Genomic DNA, 9,724 nt, shown 5'->3' with positions numbered 1-9,724 from the left:
CCCAGTTAAATCATTCAGGATCTACATATTAATACGTTATACTGTGTTCTGTAAATAAGTGGCTTAAAATTGGTTTTATTCTGCTCTGTTACTTTACATTTTTTAAAAGTATTTATCCAAACTCTCAACAGCATCCTGTTTTCTGAGCTTTTTCCACTGATCTGGAATCTCGCCTTTTCCCCAAAAAAATTTCTTGTAGTGATTTCCCAGATCTTTCTGAAATCTGCAAACAAACCACTTCCAGTATGGCAGCTCAAAGCAGTCAGGAGTGATGCTCCACTTTGCATAAACTCCTCCTGCTTTTCTGTATTCTTTATATGGAAACAATCCACCTAATGTAAGAAAGTCTTTATCACTTGCCACTAAATTTGTGCAAATATCCACACAGAAATTCTGTGATAGAAAGCAACGGTATCCATTAATTCCAATGACTCTGTGGAAAGGAACACTGTGATCTCCATCATGGTTTTCTCTGGTGTTGGTGCAGGTGGCTCCACAGAATGGACACTGAACCCAACAGCACTGACAGAAGTGATCAATCAGAAGCTCATCTGGTCTGAACTTGACATCCAGTTTTGTATTATATGTATCAGTGTTGCTGATGTCAGATGTTATGACACTAAGTTCTTTTCTAATCACATCTTCCAGGAATTTGAAATCAACTTCAGCATCATCATGTTTCACTCCACTGAGGTCTTTTTTAGAGAAGATCAGCTCATCTGAGAGCTGCTGTGTGAAACTCTTCAACCACAAACCAACATCTCCACTGTTGACTTGAACGTGTTCAGTAGATTCATGTGCTGCTTTCATGATCTTCTGCTGCAGGAGTTCAATGTTCTCCTTCATCTTGGGTAAAACACTGACACTGAACTGATCAGTGATGTATATACTGACTTCATCTCTGATGAAACTCTTGAAGTGATCTCTGGGATTATTAAAGTAGTCAATGTATTTCTCCAAATCCTCTTCTTCTGCCAGTGTTTCCAGGATGTGCTTCTCCAGATTTGATCTGTTTCCTTTCAGTGATGCACATTCTGTTCTCATTTCATCTGCTAAATCTCTGGCAGTCTTCTTGTAGACACTCTGCTCAATGGGCTCTTTAAGTTTCTGACAGATGATCTCACCAAAAATGGCAGCTGATGTTGCTCCATGACAGTATTTCTGGAAAATACTATAGTACTCTTCTCTCTTTTTCTCAACGTATATGACAGGAGCATTGCTGTCTCTGAACAGTCTGTGCTGATCAGTGATCTTCTCGTTCATTCTCTTACAGATGGAAAGAACCAAAATCCCTGAAGAATTCTTTCTTGAATGCATATTTTACTGGTCTTTTCTGATGTCCAGTTACTCTCACCATGATGTCATTTGCAAGTTTTTGAATGTAGCTGATGTTGTAGCCCATCTTTGAAATGTTTAACATCTGAATAAATTTTTCTGTTATCTGCAAAATGTCTGTAACTAATGATTTTATTTGGGGTTCATCCTCTTGAGATAGAATGGAACCCAACTTCACTTTAGCTGATCTGAAGGCATTTGTAAAAGCTCCTGTTAATCCACTGGATTTCTTCAACTGCACATAATCTGAATAACTTGGCACAGAGAAAATATCTCTCCAGTGATCTACAGGAACACTTCCATAGGCGTCATTGAGGATCTTTCTCACATCTCTCATTATGTCAATGTCTTCAATTGCAGGAGTGTTCGTGATGATCATATTCAGATACTGTTTCCAAAACAAATCAAACTCTTTCTTCATTGTTTCTTTTTTTATTTCTTTGTCTTTGAGTTTTAAGGCAAGCTCTTTGCTCTTTTCATAGAGAGTGTTTACATGAGCCTCATTTAACTTCTTCTTTGTTTCTCTTACAATGTATCCCTGAAGTTCTTTGATTTTAATGTCAAATGATGGTTTCAAGTGGATTAGTAAAACTTTATCTTTGTCTTTCTCAAATAATTCAGACATTGATTTTTTTCACATCCTCACTTGTCATCTTCAGTTCTCTTCGAACATCAGTTTCCTCATGACTTGCATCGTTTTCTATTTTGTTGTGTAGTTTGTTCTTAGTCTCCATCATGGCACTGCGAAGACTCCAGGTCCACTTGCTGTATTCGGTCTCCAGTTTCCTGTAGGCTGAAATCTCCAGAGAATTCCTGAATCTGAAGACAAATTTTTCATTCAGTAAAGCCTCCCAGAGATATTTAATACGATCTTTTAAGCCTTTCAGTGTCATTCCATGTGATTTTGCGGCATGAGAAAGAATGGATTTCTTTAGTTCTTGAATGTTCTCACAGTAGTTTGGGTTTGGCTTTATCTTTGTCTTTCTCAAATAATTCAGACATTGATTTTTTTCACATCCTCACTTGTCATCTTCAGTTCTCTTCGAACATCAGTTTCCTCATGACTTGCTTCATTTTCTATTTTGTGTAGTTTGTTCTTAGTCTCCATCATGGCACTGCGAAGACTCCAGGTCCACCTGCTGTATTCGGTCTCCAGTTTCCTGTAGGCTGAAATCTCCAGAGAATTCCTGAATCTGAAGACAAATTTTTCATTCAGTAAAGCCTCCCAGAGATATTTAATACGATCTTTTAAGCCTTTCAGTGTCATTCCATGTGATTTTGCGGCATGAGAAAGAATGGATTTCTTTAGTTCTTGAATGTTCTCACAGTAGTTTGGGTTTGGTGGTGCCATTGGTGGGCTGCCCTCCCAGAGCTGAGCAAAATACTTCACATCTTTCTAAACATCAAATTCAGTGACATCACTGAAACATCCTGCATTATAAACTTCCTCCTTAGTAGCGAGTTTTGTCATCTCGTCCAGTGTGTCCTGCAGTCGTTTCCTTCCCTCCATGTTTTTCTCTCCAGCTGTGACGTCTGAAATGTTCTGATGCACAAACACACAACTGGGATTCAGTCTGACCTTCTTCATCCTCATGAAGGCCTGAACAACAATCTGAAGAATGTCCTGCATCTCAGATGGGTTTTCTCCAAATATATTGATCAAGGTCAGATTTGCAAGACCAACAACAAATGTGGCCAATTCATTGTCATGATCTCTTATTGATTTTCCAGCATGTTCTAGAGCACGAAGACCCTCAGCATCAACAACCAGAATATAGTCAAAGTTCATCTGTGTTTTCATCTCGTCTGAGACTCTGACCAGCTGCATGAAAGCTCCTCTGGTGCATCTGCCAGCACTGACAGCAAACTGGAGTCCAAACATGGCATTCAGCATGGTGCAGTCGTTTCCTTCCCTCCATGTTTTTCTCTCCAGCTGTGACGTCTGAAATGTTCTGATGCACAAACACACAACTGGGATTCAGTCTGACCTTCTTCATCCTCATGAAGGCCTGAACAACAATCTGAAGAATGTCCTGCATCTCAGATGGGTTTTCTCCAAATATATTGATCAAGGTCAGATTTGCAAAACCAACAACAAATGTGGCCAATTCATTGTCATGATCTCTTATTGATTTTCCAGCAAGTTCTAGAGAACGAAGACCCTCAGCATCAACAACCAGAATATAGTCAAAGTTCATCTGTGTTTTCATCTCGTCTGAGACTCTGACCAGACTCAGGAAATCCAGAGATCATCATCTCTGCTGCAAGACTCGGGAGAGAAGAGAAGGGAAACTGCAGGTCTTTCTTGTTCTTCTTCACAGATGAACATGATTCATAGATCTGACCGATCTCCCTCATGATGTGCTCCACACCAAAGGCTGCGGCTTGAAGCTCCTCAGATATCTTCTCAAGTTATGTTTGTTCTGCTATGAGTTGTTCAGATTCATCATGATTCTCTTTCGATTTTACAACTGCTGACCGCTTGTGATGTAGAGCAGAAAGATCAGCTGATCTACGTTCATCCAGGAGGATTCTGAGCCACTTGAAGAAATACACCTTATTTGCAGCTTCTGAATTCATTTCTTTAATAAAAAACTTCATAAACTCGCTGATTTTAGATACATGCTGTTGTTCACGGATTTACTTTAGTTCTATATGCTTTCTGCTTATGTCCGTTTCTGTCTCATGTGCTTGAGGTCGATGTAGTTCTTTGTTCTTCTGACTCCACTGATGCCACAGTTTCCCCTGATGAGGCAGAAATGATTCTTTGATTCCTCTCAGATCTCTCTTCTCCAGTAAGCTCATCATCTGCTGTGCTGCTGCTCTTCCTCTCCTGCAGTCATCATCATCTTCCACATCTACTCTGATGTCTGAGTGTTTGGACACATCTTCAAGTCTGAAAGTGAAAGATGATTCTGAGAGACACTCATTTATAGGTCTTCTGAGTTCTTCAGATACATCTGCCTGACTTCTGTATTTCAAACCAATTTTTAATTTTCCATTATTCATCTCAGTTACAGTAGATTCATCCTCAGTAAGAAGACAAATGAGGGGCTTTCTGTTTCTGAACAGGCTTTGGATCTTTGCTGCATGTCTGTCATTTCTGTGAAGTTCAGGTAGAAGAACAACATTGACTGAGGCCATTTCAGTGAGGATCTGCAGCTGTTTCTCATGGTCTCCTGCATCACCGTGTAGATTACAGAACGCAACACAGTCAGTGAATTTATCATCATATGTTCCAGAGGAACAGAACCAGGAGATCTCCACCACTCCATCCATCAGGACTCTGGTTCTGCTGCTGCCTGGGCAGTTCCTGTGGAAGAACGTGTTGTGTCTCTCATTGATCACACTGTTCATCAGCTGAGACTTGAAAGAAGACGCAGAGCCAAACCTGAAGAAAAACACCATTGGAGTTTCTGCCTTGTAGATCAGCTGGGTTTGACTGATGATCTCGTTATCACTGTTTCTCATCTTCCAGCTCTTGCTGATTTGTCTGAATGTCCAGAGAGGAAACTCAATCTGTCGTGTGAATGGATCAGGAACAAGCAGAGGCAGAGCATACTGACACTGGGACAATTTAGTCACCATCAGCTGCTTCAGGAAACCATCAGCACAATGAAACACGGTCATCTGAACATCCATCATGTGGATTCGCTCAGAATGACTTGTTCCTTTATTAGACAAAGACATTCCTTTCAGATTATCACTTTTGTCTTCAGATGATTCAATGTCTCTTTGTTGCATGTGATGTTGTTCATTGGTATCTTTAACATTATTGTATCTTGCTCTGTAGTTCATCATCAGTAGTTTTTGTATGAAACTCCAAACCAGCTTCTCCTCAGCACAAGACATATGGGACTTTAATGAATGAGCCGTAAACTGAAGTTCTTGTTCTTGTCGAGATGAAGTCTTTGAAATAGTTGCTCTATTTTTTCTCTCTCAGTCTTTTCCTGTATGTGTTGATCTGGACTTACTCCTGCTGGTCCATCATCCTTAGTTTCTCCCTGTTGTATAGAAAATAAAATAATGTTATATTTGTTTTATTCATTGTTAAATTTAAATCAGAAAAGCCATTTGCAAACTGATTGTGTCAGAGTTTCATTAAAAAATAAATAACTAAATAAACAAATAAATAAGTTATTTACACTTAAGCATAACCTGCATTACAGCAGCAGATCAGTAATTGGTTGATATGAATTGTAAAAACATTTTGTTGTTGTTGTTGTTAATAATTAAAATTCAATAATGATGTTTGGCAACTTGAGAGGGACTTAATATTGCTGGTCACTGTTTCAGGATCTCAAACTATCTGGTGCCACAACATTACAAAACATTTTTGGTAAAAAAAACAAAACAAAACAAACATGAACAGGCAAGACCAAATTAATACCAATGGCTCCTGACGATACACTTAGGTCTTGTGAAGCGAAATGATCAGTCTGTGCAAGAAACTGAAAATTTTTTGCAACATTATTACCATTGATCCACAGCCTGGGCAAACTGTTCTCAGTGCATGTGTTCACGACTGTCATAATGGCATATGTGTGGGTGCATATTTACATGTAAGCTGAAGCTGTTTGCTTACCATAGAGAGTGAAGACTTGTGTGCAGACCTTCACTAGCAGTACCAACTTCTAAAGCTCATACAAATTACAATGTCTAATGATTTTGATGTGAAAGAGGATGACATGGGATTTTTTTATGCACAGCCCTACTTGTTCAAACCAGAATACTCTGAACAAGAACCGAGAGAGATGGAGGAAGCGGCACGGCGGCACAATCACAAGCCTTGGTGAGACTGAGGGCCCTTGAGAGTTGATCTGGATCAGACGTTGAAAATCTGTGAAATGTCAATCTCCTGAATGAGATTGCGCACATGAGCGTAATCCTAATTTTTTTAATTGGTTACAGCATCTAGGATAAGCACAGGTAAGTATCATTTTGACAAACACTAAAACACACGCATCCTCACTCTCCGTTGTAAACAAACAGTATCAGCTCACATGTGTTTTTGGTCATCTCTCAGTATTTGGTCGGAGTACTTTGGACGAGCGAGTTAGTTAGGCAGGTGCGTCTATGATACAGCTGTTCTGCATTCTAATTAAAAGCCTTTTGTCTGTCACTCTTCAAACATTACAGTAGACATATTTTGGTTTACAAACTGTTTTGTTTCTTCAGTTAGTCAAGTTAGCACTTGGCTAACATATCCACCATTATTGTTTTGTGAAGTGTTTACAGTCTAGCAGCTAAACTTTAGCTCACTCTCCGTTGTAAACAAACAGTATCAGCTCACATGTGTTTTTGGTCATCTCTCAGTATTTGGTCGGAGTACTTTGGACGAGCGAGTTAGTTAGGCAGGTGCGTCTATGATACAGCTGTTCTGCATTCTAATTAAAAGCCTTTTGTCTGTCACTCTTCAAACATTACAGTAGACATATTTTGGTTTACAAACTGTATTGTTTCTTCAGTTAGTCAAGTTAGCACTTGGCTAACATATCCACCATTATTGTTTTGTGAAGTGTTTACAGTCTAGCAGCTAAACTTTAACTGTGGGCACGATTTGCTTGCATTGTATACGGAAAGACTAATCAAAATAGGCTTGGCCAGCTGACCAATCAGAGCAGAGTAGGCTTATGGAAGGGAGGGGTTTACAGAATGAACTGTTTCAAACGAACCGTTTCCAAAATCATTGACAAATGACATTATGTATAAATGTATATTCTGAGAAAAGTACAATGTTTTCTGACCTTAGATGCATTTAAACCTGTTGTAGGGGACTCCAACCCAATATTAGGACACTTTAAAATACCATATGACCTGCTCTTTAAAAATCAAATACTTTTTACGTTTACTCAAGAATAATTGAAAATGAGTACTTAATACTTTTACTGGAGTAATATTTTATTATTTATAAATTTTGATTTCATGTGGAATTTTTTCTATGGTTTATGCTGTAGGTCACACCCAAATCGCAAGAACAGAAAGCCATCTGTCAGCATGCGAATACCCAATTTAGTTCTCCTGTGCTGCCCACCTTGCTTGAATTGTCAAATACACATGTATGTGTCAATTGAGCCCATTGTCTTTGACTTTGATAACACTTGCTGTTGGCTACTGGGGTTTAAAATGTTCTGAGAGAAATTGCATCAAAATAAAACAGGCTAAACCCATATGTCTCTAAAAAATGTTGGCTAAAACTAACCTTTGAATAATTTGATTCAGAATCTTCAGGGATGATGTTTCTTGTTACACCCTTCTGTGTGTTTTCTGGTGAATCTGAAAAAGAGAAAAAAGCACGGTTACACTTTATTTTAAGGTGTCCTTGTTACAGTGCAATTATACATTTAAGTACTGAGTAATATTAAATAACAACATGTACTTACTATATTATGGTTAGGTTTTGGATTAGGGTTTGGTTTAGGGTTAGCCTACTTGCATGTAATTTTGCATAATTAATTGTTATTATAATAGTAAGTACATGTAACGTGTAACAAAGACACCTTAAAATGAAGTGTTACCAAAAGCACTTATTATTACCACTGAAAATTATTAAATTGGAGGGTTTTTTCGGGTTCAGATTTGTAAAAATGTTTTTATATGAACACACTTGTCCAATGACACATTTGCCCATGCATTGTGGTTACATAACAGTCATGTACTGGGGTTAGCTGGGTTTTCGTGATGATCTTTCTATCTTCAGATTTGTCTGTCTTTGGAGATTCTTCTGTCTGTGGAGATGATGATGGTGTGAGTTACAAATTACATATGACAACAAATAATAATGAAATTATAATTTCTCATTTTGCAAGGTTAAAAAAAATCAATTTGGTCTTAGTTTTCTACACCAGTGAAGAAAAAAACCTTTATTGATACTACAGGGCTACAACATGCATCCAAATAAACAGGAAAAAATAAATAATTTAAAATCAAACAATCTCCTTTGCCTCCACTTTCTTGCCTTTCTCCCGGTGGTTGCGTTTATCCAACACACTATTTTACATTTTGGTGAATTGGCTAATTTGAATGAATTTGTATGATTTAATTTGTTTCTTGTAACAATATGCTAAAATATGGGTAATTAAAGCATAACAAATTTACAACATTCTATTACAACAGTGTTAATATAATAACGTTATATGACAAATTGGCATAGCACATATTGGACCTAATTGAATATTAAAAGTATAGTTCACCCAAAGATTTTTAGCTGACTTAAAACTGTGGTCCTTGGTAATTCATAAAATGCAAGGCAGCAGCTGCCGGGTTTTTAGAATAATAAAAAGCATATTAACACAAAATTAATACCCATGGATCCTGATAATATATTGAGGTCTTAAGAAGCGAAATGATCAGTATGTGGAAGAAACTGAAGACTATTTACATTATTACCTGTAACAAAGAGCCTCAGGCAAATGGTCCAGAGGTGTGTCTGGTTCATGAACAAATCATTATTACAAGTTATTTTTAGTGAACTAGATACATCAGTTCACCAAATTGAACGGAAGTGTCTGAAACAGTTCTACGTGCATGAACCGTGTAATTGAATGAATGGGTGAAATTAAAGTTTTTATGGTTTCTCATAGTTTAAAGGGGTCATATGATGCGATTTCAAGTTTTCCTTTCTCTTTGGAGTGTTACAAGCTGATTGTGCATAGATAAGATCCCTGAAGTTGCAAAGACTAAAGTCTCAAAACCAAAGAGATATTCTTTATCAAAGTTAAGACTCTGCCACGCCCCCCTAAAACGGCTCGTTCTAACACGCCCCCACATATCTACCTCACTATGTGGAAATATTTGCATAATGCCGCCCAAATGTGCACGCAAAGAAAGAAGGCATGGTTTCAGTAACAGCAGTTAGTGTTGAAGCACCATGTCAGGGAGACACTGTGTGTTTCTGGGCGAAAGCAAAAGCACTTTATTTGGCCTTCCGAAAGTAGATGCATTTAGGAATCTTTAAGATTACTTATAACAGAACAGCAATGCATTTTATGGACGACCGTTTCGTGAACCTAGGAGAGGAGGTAATTCTGACTTTGCTATGACAATCTGGCGCTTCTGAATCAGCTACTGTTTTGTTATTAGTTTAAGTACTTGCTATTGACTATTCAAATGCGGAGTTTTGCGCATCGAGAGTGTGAGAGAGAGAGAGTAATTCATTTTGCACTACTTGCTTAATACTTTTTATATATTATTATTATTACTATTATTCTGCTTAATACTTTTTATATATTATTATTATTATTATTACTATTATTATTATTCTTTTTCTTTCTGTTAATACATATGTGTACTATTTGTAAGCAGTCCAGCTGCAATTGCTTTGGCAATACAAATGTATAATTTTTGTCATGCCAATAAAGCACTCTTAAATTGAAATTGAAATTGAGAG

The 9,724-nt window shown here is 37.7% G+C and overlaps 1 pseudogene; it reads right to left on the bottom strand.

Annotated features, from left to right (window-relative positions):
• Positions 1 to 5,202, bottom strand: LOC107567215 (interferon-induced very large GTPase 1-like; annotated as a pseudogene).
• Positions 5,203 to 9,724: the final 4,522 nt, after the last annotated feature.

The sequence above is a fragment of the Sinocyclocheilus grahami genome, unplaced genomic scaffold (assembly GCF_001515645.1).
Source record: "Sinocyclocheilus grahami isolate Dianchi unplaced genomic scaffold, SAMN03320097.WGS_v1.1 scaffold1135.1, whole genome shotgun sequence".
Lineage (NCBI taxonomy): Eukaryota > Metazoa > Chordata > Actinopteri > Cypriniformes > Cyprinidae > Sinocyclocheilus > Sinocyclocheilus grahami.
This window is presented reverse-complemented; position numbering and strand designations above follow the sequence as displayed.